This window comes from Aethalodelphis obliquidens, unplaced genomic scaffold (assembly GCF_003676395.1).
Source record: "Aethalodelphis obliquidens isolate GAN/ISIS:26980383/991018 unplaced genomic scaffold, ASM367639v1 scaffold8, whole genome shotgun sequence".
Classification (NCBI taxonomy): domain Eukaryota; kingdom Metazoa; phylum Chordata; class Mammalia; order Artiodactyla; family Delphinidae; genus Aethalodelphis; species Aethalodelphis obliquidens.
In genome coordinates, this window is record NW_020837952.1 from 17,755,586 (window position 1) to 17,769,023 (window position 13,438).

Sequence of the window (13,438 nt, forward strand, 5' to 3'; positions counted from 1 at the left end):
TATGTTTTTTTCTTTATAGTTTATCTTAATCTTTCCTTAACTTTAATATAGTTAAATATATGGTTTTTTTCTTTATAGTTTATCTTAATCTTTTCCTATTCAGAGGTCATAAAGATATTCTTCTCTATCAACTAAAAGCTTTATGGTTATACTTTTTACATTTAATTCTTTTTTTTTTGTGGTACGCGGGCCTCTCACTGCTGTGGCCTCTCCCGTTGCGGAGCACAGGCTCCGGACGCGCAGGCTCAGCGGCCATGGCTTACGGGCCCAGTCGCTCCACGGCATGTGGGACCTTCCCGGACCAGGACACGAACCCGCGTCCCCTGCATCGGCAGGCGGACTCTCAACCACTGCGCCACCAAGGAAGCCCTACATTTAATTCTTTAATCTCTCAATAATTGATTTTTGTGAGAGGTATGGATTATGAATTGATTCTTTCTGTATGGATAATTGGTTATTCCAGCACTGTTTATTGAAATAGTTCTTCATTTCCTTCCTGATATGCAAAATTCTCTGTTTCATAAATCAAGTTTTCGTATATGGGTGATTTCCTTTCTGTACTCTTTCTTCTGTATCTTTGGTCTGTTTGTCTACCTCTGAATTATTACTGTACTTTCTTAGATATCTTCAGATACTCATGGTTTTGTTTCCTGTCTTGTTTCTGATCTCAAAGGAAATGCTTTCAAATGTTACCATTTAAAATTACACTTGTAGATTCAATAACAAAAAAAACAACCCAATCGAAAAATGGGCAAAAGACCTAAATAGACATTTTTCCAAAGAAGACATGCACACGGCCAGTAGGCACATGAAGAGATGCTCAGCATTGCTAATTATTAGAAAAATGCAAATCAAAACTACAATGAGGTACCACCTCACACCAGTCAGAATGGCCATCATTAAAAAGTCTACAAATAACAAATGCTGGAGAGGATGTGGAGAAAAGGGAACCCTCTTACACTGTTGGTGGGAATGTAAATTGGTATAGCCACTGTAGAAAACAGTAGGGAGGTTCCTCAAAAAACGAAAAATAGAGTTGCCAGATGATCCAGCAATCCCACTCCTGGGCATATACCCAGACAAAGCTATAATTCGAAAAGATACATGAACCTCTGTGTTCATAGCAGCACTGTTTACGGTAGCCAAGACATGGAAACAACCTAAATGTCCAACAGATGAATGGATGAGAAGTGATGTATATATATATATACACAATGGAATACTACTCAGCCATACAAAAGAAGGAAATAATGCCATTTGCAGCAGCATGGATGGAACTAATGATTATCATACTAAGTGGAATAAGTCAAAAAAAGAAAGACAAATACTGCAGGATATCACTTATATGTGGAATCTAAAATATTACATAGATGAACTCATCTACGAAACTGAAACAGACTCAGATACAGAGGACAGACTTGTGGTTGCCAGTAGGGAGAGCAGGTGGGAGAGGGAAGGAGTGGGAGTTTGGGATTAGCAGATGCAAACTATTATATATAGGATGGATAAACAGCAAGGTCCTACTGTATATATTGCACAGGGAACTATATTCAATATCCTGGGATAAAGCATAATGGAAGAAAATATAAAAAAGATTATAACTCAGTCACTTTGCTGTATAGCAGAAATTAACACAACGTTATAAGTCGACTATATTTCAATAAAATTAAAATCAAATTACACTTGTAGTTTTTTTTTTTTTAAGAGAAAAAACCCTCCTTTATCAAGTTAAGGAGGTTTCATTGTATTCTTAGCTTGTTAAGGGTTGTATTTTGATTGTTTTAAATCATGAATAGATGTTAAGCTGTATTGATAGGCTTTTCTGTAACTCAGAATGATCAAATGTTTTTCCCCTTAACCTGTTAATGTGGTCAGTTACCTTGATTTTCAAATTAGGCTAACTAAGCATTCCTGGGATAAACCCAATTTAGTCACGCTGGATTATCTTTTTTATAAATTACTGGATTGATTTGCTTATGCTTTGTATAGGATTGTTTTTTACATCAGTGTACATGAGTCTAGCCTGTAAGTTTCTTTTTTCATATTGTCCTGGTTGGATTTTTTAAAAAATCTCTTTTTTAATGATTATAATTTTTTTAAAATTGTAGTAAAATACACCTTACATAAAATTTACATTCTTAATCATTTTAAAGTAGTTAGTGTTAAGTATATTTACATTGTTCAGCCAGTCTGCAGAACTTTTTGCAAAACTGAAACTCTGTGCCCAATAAAAAACTCTTCCACATTTCCCCCTCCCCATGTCCCCTGACAAACACCAGTCTACTTTTCTTTTTATGTGTCTGGCTGCTCTAGTTACCTCTTATAAATGAAACCATACAGTATTTTTATTATCTTTTTGTGCCTGGCTTATTTCACTTAGTTCATCCAAGTTCATTCATGTTGTAGCATGTGTCCAAAATTTCCTTTTTAAGGCTGAATAATATACCACTGTATGTATAAAACATTTTGTTATCCATTCTTCTGTCAATGGAAAGTTATGTTGCTTTCACCTTTTGACTATTCTGAATAATGCTGCTACGAACTTGGACGGGACGTGCATATATCTCTTTGAGACTCTGCTTCAGTTCTTCTGGATATATAACCAGAAGCAGTATTGCTGGATCAAATGGTAATTTTATTTTTAATTTTTTGAGGAACCATCTTCCTGTTTTTCACAGCAGCTGTACCATTTACCTTATACCAGCAATGCACAAGGGTTCCAGTTTCTCCACATCCTTGCCAACACTTTGTGTTTTTTTTCCCCCCAATTTCCTGTTTTTTTGATAGTAGCCATCCTAAGGGTGAGAAGTAATAGCTCATTGTAGTTTTGATTTGCATTTCCCTAGGGACTAGTGATGTCGAATATCTTTTCATGTTCTTGTTGGCCATTTATACATTTTCTTTGGAGAGATGTCTAATCAAGTCCCTTGCCCATTTTTAAATTGGGTTATTTGTTTTTGTTGTTGTTACGCTGAGTTGTAGGAGTTCTTTATGTAGTCTGGATATTAACCCCTTATCAGAGATACGATTTGCAAGGATCTTCTCCCATTTCATAGGCTACCTTTTCATTGTGTTGTTTCCTTTGATGCACAGAAGGTTTTAATTTTGATGTAGTCCAGTTTATCTGTTTTTACTTTTGTTGTCTGTGGCTTTGATGTTATGTCCAGGAAATCCTTGCCAAATGAAATGTCATGAAGCTTTTTTTCTGTTTTCTTCAAAAAATTTTATAGTTTTTAGGTCTTATGTTTAGGTCTTTAATCCATTTTGAGTTAATTTCTATATACGGTGTAAGGTAAGGGTCCAAGTTTCTTCTTTTTTGTGTGGATATACAGTTTCCCCAGCACCATTTGTTGAAAAGACTGTTTCTTCCCCCACTGAATGGTCTTGGCACCCTTTGTCCTGTTTGGATTTTGATATGATTTAGAAAGTGTTATCCTTTTTTACTGTTCTCTAGAAGAATTTGTTTAAGGTTGTAATTATTTGTTGTTCCTTGACTATTTGGTAGAACTTACCCATAAGAAAATCTGGGCTTGATACTTTTTTAGTGGAAAGATTTTAAACTATGGCTGCTTAATTTTTTTTTTTTTTTTTGCGGTACGCGGGCCTCTCACTGTTGTGGCCTCTCCCGTTGCGGAGCACAGGCTCTGGACGCGCAGGCTGCGCGGCATGTGGGATCTTCCCGGACCGGGGCACGAACCCGTGTCCCCTGCATCGGCAGGCGGACTCTCAACCACTGCGCCACCAGGGAAGCCCAGCTGCTTAATTTTTTTAATGATTATTCATCTATTTAGGTTCTCTCTTTTATTTTATTTATTTATTTATTTTTCTATTTCTTTCTTTATTTAATTTAATTTATTTATTTGGCTGTGTTGGGTCCTCGCTGCTGCGTGTGGGCTTTCTCTAGCTGTGGCGAGCGGGGGCCACTCTTCGTTGCAGAGTGCGGGCTTCTTATTGTGGTGGCTTCTCTTGTGGAGCACGGGCTCTAGGTGCACAGGCTTCAGCAGTTGCAGCACGCAGGTTCAGTAGTTGTGGCTTGCAGGCTCCAGAGCGCAAGCTCAACAGTTGTGGCGCACAGGCTTAGTTGCTCTGCGGCGTGTGGGATCCTACCGGACCAGGGCAAGAACCTGTGTCCCCTGCATTGGCAGGCTGATTCCCAACCACTGCACCACCAGGGAAGCCCAGGTTCTCTCTTTTAAATGGTCAGTTGATTTGTCTTTTAAAAATTGATATATAATTCATATACCGTAAAATTCACCCCTTTAAAGTGTAAAATTCAGGGTTTTTTTCCTAAAGAATAATCACAAAGTTTTATAACTGTCACCACTATTTCCAGAACATTTCCGTCATCCCAAAAAGAAACCCCATACCCATTAGCAGTCACTCCCCATTCTCCCTTCCCTCATCCTCTGACAACCAGTAGTCTGCTTTCTGTCTCTATAGAGTTTTCTGTTCTGGGCATTTCCTATAAATGGAGTCATATATGGCCTTTTTTGCCTGGTATCTTTCACTTAGTGTGATGTTTTCAAAGTTCATACATGTTGTCACTAGTGTTAGCACTTCATTCCTTTTTATGATGGAATACAGTTCCATTGTGTGGATATACCACATTTTGTTTATACATTAATCAGTTGATGCATATTTGTATGGTTTCCATTTTTTGGCTGTTATGAATAATGATGTTGTGAACCTCCATGTACAAGTTCTGTGTGCACATATGTTATCAAATTTTGGGGGTGTATACATAGGAGTGGGCCTCCTGGGTCATATGGTAGTGCTATTATGTTTAACCTTTTTAGGATCTACCTACCTGTTTTCCAACTCAGTTACATCATTTTATAGTCCCACAAGCAGTTTATGAGGGTGTTTCTCCACATCCTTGCCAATGTTTACTGTTGTCTGTGTTTTTGATTATAGCCATCTTAAAGGGTGTGAAGTGGAATCTTATTGTGGTTTTGATTTGCATTTTCCTAATGACTAATGATGTTGAGCATCTTTTCAGTTCTTTTGGCCATTTGTTTATCTTCTTTGGAGAAATGTCTATTCAAATATTTTGTCCATTTTAAAATTGTATATATATATATTTTTTTAATTTTTGGCGGCGTTGGGTCTTCATTGCTGCGTGCAGGCTTTCTCTAGTTGCAGCGAGCAGGGGCCACTCTTCATTGCGGTGTGTGGGCTTTTCATTGTGGTGGCTTCTCTTGTTGCCGAGCATGGGCTCTAGGTGCATGGGCTTCAGTAGTTGTGGCTCATGGGCTCTAGAGTGCAGGCTCGGTAGTTGTGCCACATGGGCTTAGTTGTTCCGCGGCATGTGGGATATTCCCGGACCAGGGCTCGAACCCATGACCCCTGCATTGGCAGGCTGATTCTTAACCACTGCACCACCAGGGAAGGCCCTGGATTTTTTTTATTGTTGAGCTGTAAGATTTCATTATATATTCTGGATGTTAGACTCTTTTCAGATATATGATTTTCAAATATTTTTTCCCATTCTTTGGATTGTCCTTCCACTTTTTTGATAATGTCTTTTGAAGCACAAAAGCTTTTTATTTTGATGAAGTGCAGCTTGTCTGTTTTTTCTCTTGTTGCTTGTGATTTTTTCTTTTTTTTTTTTTTTTTGCGGTACGCGGACCTCTCGCTGTTGTGGCCTCTCCCGTTGCGGAGCACAGGCTCCGGACGCGCAGGCTCAGCGGCCATGGCTCACGGGCCCAGCTGCTCCGCGGCATGTGGGATCTTCCCGGACCGGGGCACGAACCGTGTCCCCTGCATCGGCAGGCGGACTCTCAACCACTGCGCCACCAGGGAAGCCCTTGTGATTTTTTTTTTTAATTTATATTTTTATTTTTGGCTGCATTGGGTCTTTGTTGCTGTGCGGGGGCTACTCTTTGTTGCCGTGCGCGGGCTTCTCATTGGGTGGCTTCTTTTGTTGCAGAGCATGGGCTCGAGGTGCACGGGCTTCAGTAGTTGTGGCACTCGGGCTCAGTAGTTGTGGTTCACGAACTCTAGAGCGCAGGCTCAGTAGTTGTGGTGCACAGGCTTAGTTGCTCTGCCGCATGTGGTATCTTCCCGGACCAGGGCTCAAACCCATGTCCCCTGCATTGGCAGGTGGATTCTTAACCACTGCGCCACTGTGGAAGCCCTGCTTGTGATTTTGGTATCATGTGAAAGAAACTTTTGCCTAATTTAAAGTCATGAAGATTTATGTTCTCTGCTAAGAGTTTTATGATTCCTAACTCTTAAATATAGGTCCTTTATCCATTTTGAGTTAATTTTTGTGTATAGTGAGGCAGAGGTCCCACCTCATTATTTTATAGTTGGAAATCCAGTTGTCCCAGCACCAGTTGTTGAAGAGACTATGCTTTCCACATTGAGTTGTCTAGGCAACTCATTGAGCTGTTTCTTGTTGAAAATCAGTTGACTAAAAACGTATGGGTTTATTTCTAGATTCTCAATTCTGTTCCATTTGATCTCTATGTCAGTACCACACTTGCTTATTTGATGCTTGATGATGGTAGCTTTGTAGTAGTAAGTTTTTTTGTTTTTTTTTTTTGCGGTACGCTGGCCTCTCACTGCTGTGGCCTCTCCTGTTGCGGAGCACAGGCTCCGGACGCGCAGGCCTAGCGGCCATGGCTCACGGGCCCAGCCACTCCGCGGCATGTGGGATCCTCCCCGACCGGGGCACGAACCCGTGTCCCCTGCATCGGCAGGCGGACTCCCAACCACTGCGCCACCAGGGAAGCCCTTGTAAGTTTTGAAATCAGAAAGTATGAGTCATTTCTTTTTGAATCATTTTTAACAGATTGTATTTTCTATATTTTTTCAAAATATTCCTAATTCAAATTTATTGCTGTAAAATTGTCCATAATATCCTCTTATCAGTTGAATCTCTATAGCATCTGTAATGATGTTCCCCTTTTTTTTTAGTTTGTTTTTTTTTTACTCAAATAGTTTTTTCAGAGGATTATCATATTAATCATTGTTTTAAAGAATGAGCTTTTGACTCTGTTGATCATCTTTTTTGTAAATGTTTTCATACTTCTAAGTCCTGCTGTTTATTTCTTTCTACTTTCTCTGAATTTTTAGGGTTGTTTTTTGCTGACCTTTTAAAAAAGACTTTTAAATTTGCATTTTTAGTCTGTAAATTTGCCTTTAAGTAAATTTGCCTTCTTACCTGCTTCCCCGCATGTTTTGATATATAATATTCTTGGTTTTGTTCATTTAAAAAAATTATTATTTGCTCCATGAATTATTTAGAAGTGTATACTTAATTTCAAAATATATAACTTTTAAAATGAAAACTTTTATTATACAGTTCTAAGTTGATTTCATTATGGTCAGAGACCATAATAAAATTTGAGAGACTAATTTTAAGACCTAGTATATAGCTAGTTTTCATAAATGTTCCATGTGCATTTGGAAAGAATGTGAATTCTCCAGTTTTTTATTACAATACTATGTAATATGTCCATGAGCTTATTAATTGTTCAATTCACATCTTTAATGTTTGTCTGTCTATATTTTGTTTTGGATTTTGGTTTGGTTTTATTTTGGAACTTTTCTATCAGTTTCTCTACTGAGAAAGACATGTTAATGTCTCTCACATAGTAGTAGGTTTGTCAGTTTCTCTTTGTTGTAGATACGTTAATTTTTATTTATTTTGAGGCTATGTTATTAAGTACTTACAGATTTAGAATTGTTCTTTTTGTTGAATTGAACTTTTTTATCATTATGAAAAGGCTTTCTGCGTTAAAGACATTTTTAGCCTTATGGCTTTATTACTGTTGTTGGCTATTTGCTTGGATTAATATAGCTATTCTAGCTTCCTTTTGATTGTTAGTATTTTCCATTCGTTAGTTTTTCATTGGTTCTGAGTTTTGGTTTGTATTTTGTAAATAGGGTATGGTTGACTTGTGTTTTGGTTCTGATTGATAATCTTTATTTTTTTACTGGAGAATTTCAGTCTTTTGTGATTGCTCTTAGATTTGGATTTATTTCTGTCTTTGCCTGTAGTTCTTATGTTTGTCCTACTCCCCCTTTCTCCCATTCTTCCGGTTTTTTGTGTTGAGCTATGTGTGTAATGCCTTCATTGAGCATGCTTTCTTCTCATTCCATCCCACCCCACAGCATCTTGCACACATGCATGCTTATTTATAAGTTAATATATTCTTTATTCTTTTAGTGTTTTTATCTGTATATTTTAACATGTATCCTTTTTTTTAAGGAAAAGTCTAAATCAGTATCTTTAACCTGTTCCTGAATAACATAATTTTAAAATGCTGATTGTCCTCCCAACCTGGAACACCATCCTCTATTGTTATAGTTTTGGAATATTTCTCTCCTGCATACATACATATTTATAGACAAATTATTGTTTTAGGTAGTCAATCTTTGTTTAAATTTATTTACTCTTTTCTTGGTTCATTATCCCTTTTTGTATTTGAGACCTTCCCTATGAGGTAATTTTTTTCTACCTGAAGTACATCCTTTAGAATTTTCTTTAGTGAAAGGCTTTTAGTGAAAAGGACACTTTTTTGTTTGTTATCTGAAGATGTCTTTATATCGAAATATCCCCGTTCTTGAAAGATAATTTCTCTGATGTCTCTGTGTGTAGAATTCTAAGTTTTCTCATTACATTGAGGTCGTTATTCATGTCTTTTGACTGTCAGTGTCACTGTTGAGAAGTATAATTGCCCTTTCTTTGCATATCTCTTTTATTTATTTTTATTTATTTATTTATTTTTGATTGCATTGGCTCTTCGTTGCTGCGTGCAGGCTTCCTCCAGTTGCAGCAAGCGGGGGTTACCCTTCTTTGAGGTGCATGGGCTTCTCATTGCGGCGGCTTCTCTTGTTGTGGAGCACGGGCTCTAGGCACGTGGGCTTCAGTAGTTATGGCACGTGGGCTCAATAGTTGAGGCTCGCGGGCTCTAGAGCGCAGGCTCAGTAGTTGTGGCGCACGGGCTTAGTTGCTCCACAGCATGTGGGATCTTCCCAGACCAGGGCTTGAACCCTGGGATATATACAGGGAAGTCCCTGTATATATCTTTTATTTGACTGTTTTCAAGCCTTTTTGCCCCCCTTTGGTGTTCTGCAGTTTTATATAATGTATTGAGATGTTCTTTTCTTCTACTTCATTATTTTATTTTATTATTTATAATCCTACATGGGATTCTTTGGGCTTCCTGGATCTGAGGATATCTTTGAATAATTATGTTAAATTCTTGACCTTTATCTCTTTGAGTAATGCCTACTATTTTCTTTATTTTTGCCTTCTACAACTGTTTTAAAAGGTATAATTTTCTCTTTTTTTCCCCCAAAGGACAGGTTTTCTTCAGTCCTTAAGGATTCAGCTCCTTACATGGGCTTTGGCAGAGGTCATGAGGCAGCATCTGTAAGTCTAAATCAGGATGGGGTTTATGGTTTTTCTGGGCTTTATTAGAATGACTCTTGACTTCCCTGTTGTCAGTTATACAACTCACACAGCAGTGTAGTTTCACATACAGTTTGGAAACCATGTAGGTATTATAGACTCTCACTTCATAAATGTCTCTCATGCCTCTTCTTTTTTTTTCTTTTTTTAATGTTTCATTTTATTTATTTATTTAAAAATTTTATTTATTCATTTATTTATTTTTGGCTGCATTGGGTCTTTGTTGCTGCGTGCGGGCTTTCTCTAGTTATGGTGAGCGGGAGCTATTCTTTGTTGTGGTGCGTGGGTTTCTTATTGCAGTTGGCCTCTCTTGTTGCGGAGCACGAGCTGTAGGCATGGGCTTCAGTAGTTGTGACGCGTGGGCTCAGTAGTTGTGGCTCCAAAGTGCAGGCTCAGTAGTTGTGGCGCATGAGCTTAGTTGCTCCGCAGCATGTGAGGTCTTCCTGGACCAGGGCTTGAACCTGTGTCCCCTGCATTGGCAGGTGATTCTTTTTTTTGTTTTTTTTTTTTGTTTGTTTTGTTTTGTTTTGTTTTGTTTTTGCGGTACGCGGGCCTCTAACTGTTGTGGCCTCTCCCGTTGCGGAGCACAGGCTCCGGACGCGCAGGCTCAGCGGCCATGGCTCATGGGCCCAGCCGCTCCGCGGCATGTGGGATCCTCCCGGACCAGGACACGAACCCGTGTCCCCTGCATCGGCAGGCGGACTCTCAATCACTGCGCCACCAGGGAAGCGCTGGCAGGTGATTCTTAACCACTGTGTCACCAGGGAAGCCCCTCTCATGCCTCTTCTATATTTCCAGTGATCAGCTTCTTAATGGCCTTGTCCTTGGGTACATATCTGGTGCAGTTAGTACAGTGAATATGCTGCAAGAGGCAGCAGCCCTTTTTGGCATGACCATTGTTCCTTCTTTCCTTGGTCATTGGAGATGAGGAGTTTATAATTCCAGTTAGACATACATTAGACCTTTAATTTGTTTTCCATGTTTCTCACCCCTTTTCATCTTTTTCCTTCTCCACAAACTCATATAAGAACTGGCTTGTAGTTATAAATTCTCACAGGAGATTTTTCTTCTTCCTTTTACCAGCACTAAGATTAAAGAAGGCAAGTTTGCTTGCCGTCACCTTCTGCCAGATAGGTTTACTGCTCATTCAGTTGTATGCCTTTTGGATTTTCAGCTAAATGCAAGGTTCTTTGATTACATCTCCGTATTCGGAGTCTCAGAATATGTATCCTGTCTCCAGCACTCTGTAGTTTTCAAAACGTTGCTGTGAGGTAACATTAAAGTCAAGAGCCACCTTCCATAGTGTCTGTATGTTTGTGCCAAATTAAGAAGTTTAAAAATATTAAAAAAAAAATTTATACAGCATTTTTTTTTAAATAAATGTATTTATTTATTTATGGCTGTGTTGGATTTTTGTTTCTGTGTGCAGGCTTTCTCTAGTTGCGGCGAGCGGGGGCTACTCTTCATCGCGGTGCACGGGCTTCTCATTGTCATGGCTTCTCTTATTGCGGAGCACAGGCTCTAGATGCACAGGCTCAGTAGTTGTGCCTCACGGGCTTAGTTGCTCTGCGGCATGTGGGATCTTCCCAGACCAGGGCTCGAACCCATGTCCCCTGCATTGACAGGCAGATTCTTAACCACTGCACCACCAGGGAAGCCCTGTACAGCATTTTAGATTCAGACAGTCCGGGCACCTAATCTACCATGTTGCCCGAAATGGAAATCCTTGATCCATTTGAAATAAATATACATTTTAGATAAGGTTTATGTAAGAAATATGGCACTCCAATCATCAAGCCTCCATTAAAAAAAAATCCTTGGCACTAAGTTTGGATAATTCATCCCCTTTTACTTGCTCAAGCTAAAATAAAATGTTTAAGGGGTGTGTGTTTGTGTGTGTGTGTGTGTGTGTGTGTGTGTGTGTGTATGTGTAGTAATAGTCATATATATGATACTTAACATATTTATTTTTAACATTTTTATTGGAGTATAATTGCTTTACAGTGGTATGTTAGTTTCTGCTTTATAACGAAGTGAATCAGCTATACATATACATATATCCCCATATCTCCTCCCTCTTGCTTCTCCCTCCCACCCTCCCTATCCCACCCCTCTAGGGTGGTCACAAAGCACTGAGCTGATCTCCCTGTGCTATGCGGCTGCTTCCCACTAGCTATCTATTTTACATTTGGTAGTGTATATATGTCCATGCTGCCACTCTTTCACTTTGTCCCAGCTTACCCTTCCCCCTCCCCGTGTCCTCAAGTCCATTCTCTATGTCTGCATCTTTATTCCTGTCCTGCCCCTAAGTTCTTCTAGGTTTTGTTTTGTTTTTTTAGATTCCATATATATGTGATAGCATACAGTATTTTTCTCTTTCTGACTTACTTTACTCTATTTGACAGACTCTATGTCCCTCCACCTCACCATATTATATAATATATTTATATTATATAATGTTAAAATATAAAATAATGTGTATATTTGATTTCCTGATTTAACCAACTACAGCTAACCTCAGGTCTGTTTTGATTTAGATAAGATGGTTTCTGCTAGGCTTGCTTAATAACTGTGCCAGTGGAAACAGTAGTACTTATTTTAGGTTGGGAGCCCTGCTCAGGTAGTAGTGAGGTAGGGGAAAAGGTAATTATACCCAGGTATTCTGAATTATGATAAAAGAATAGTTTTTCCATTCATCTCCTTTTTAATGCAAATGACTAAGTGGTGGGGAGGGGGAGGGGGGGCGTTGGAGGGTGGGCAGGGCAACATTATAGGCCACCTTTGTCTTACAGATTGATTTTACAAGAAGTTTGTTAGTGGACTGTCAGAACAGCTGTATGAGGACACATCAACCATGACTGCATTTGATATGAAACATAAAAACTTGGTTAGGATTCTTCACCTTAAGTTTTTTCTTTTGGGAAAGGTGATACTGGTAGCACCTTTGTCTTACAGAGGCTTCTGCTTTCCTTGAGTATTGCAGCTTGCTTTGTCCTTGAATCCACGGAGCTGAGTCTCCCAAAACAGCCTTATAGCTTTCCTTTTCTGTTGAGAAAAACCTCTGAAAAGATTCCTCTTCTCTGAACCTGTTAACAACGATATGATTTTTTTCTTCTTTTGTTTATTAATATGGAGAATTACTTCATTTTTCCTAACATTAGACCAACCTTTGATACCTTATGTTACCGGACTCAGTTTGCTAATATTTTAAGAATTTCACGCTAATATTCATGAAGGATATCAGCCTATAATTTTTTTTTTAATATAGGCTCTGCTCTTTTTTGGATTTTAGTGTCAAGGTTATACTAGTATCAGAATGAGTCAGAGAGTCTGTCATACACAGTGAAGTAAGTCAGAAAGAAAAAGACAAATACCATATGCTAACACATATATATGGAATTTAAGAAAAAAAAATGGCATGAAGAACCTAGGGGTAAGGCAGGAATAAAGACGCAGACCTCCTAGAGAACGGACTTGAGGTTATGGGGAGGGGGAAGGGTGAGCTGTGACGGGGCGAGAGTGAGTCATGGACATATACACACTAACAAACGTAGTAAGGTAGATAGCTAGTGGGAAGCAGCCGCATGGCACAGGGATATTGGCTCGGTGCTTTGTGACAGCCTGGAGGGGTGGGATAGGGAGGGTGGGAGGGAGGGAGACGCAAGAGGGAAGAGATATGGGAACATATGTATATGTATAACTGATTCACTTTGTTGTAAAGCAGAAACTAACACACCATTGTAAAGCAATTATACCCCAATAAAGATGTTAAAAAAAAAAAAAAAAAAAGAATGAGTCAGAGAGGGTATCTTCTTTAACTGTTCTTTGGAATACATCATGGAAAATTATTTTTCTTGAACATTTGACAGAATTCATCTGTTTAAGCCATCCAGGCCTAGAATTTCTTTACTGGAGGATTTTTTGATTCCTGATAGTTTTTTTTTTAAGATTATAATACTATTCATATTTTTATTTCTTCTTGAATCATATTCGGTAAGTTATTTTTTTCTAATT

General features: G+C 38.8%; 1 protein-coding gene across 8 annotated transcripts in view; it reads left to right on the plus strand.

Annotated features, from left to right (window-relative positions):
• The window catches only part of FRS2 (fibroblast growth factor receptor substrate 2), a 121,311-nt gene that overhangs the window by 50,083 nt on the left and 57,790 nt on the right, over positions 1 to 13,438 (plus strand). The window contains exon 1 of one of the 8 annotated variants that reach the window (XM_027106990.1): positions 9,314 to 9,385. The exons of 5 other annotated variants lie outside the window; for them this stretch is intronic. The gene's annotated coding sequence lies outside the window, so the exon portion shown is untranslated. Of the gene's footprint in view, positions 1 to 9,313; positions 9,386 to 13,438 lie in introns of those variants that run through there. 2 more of the 8 variants (XM_027106991.1, XM_027106988.1) reach the window with 2 other exon arrangements.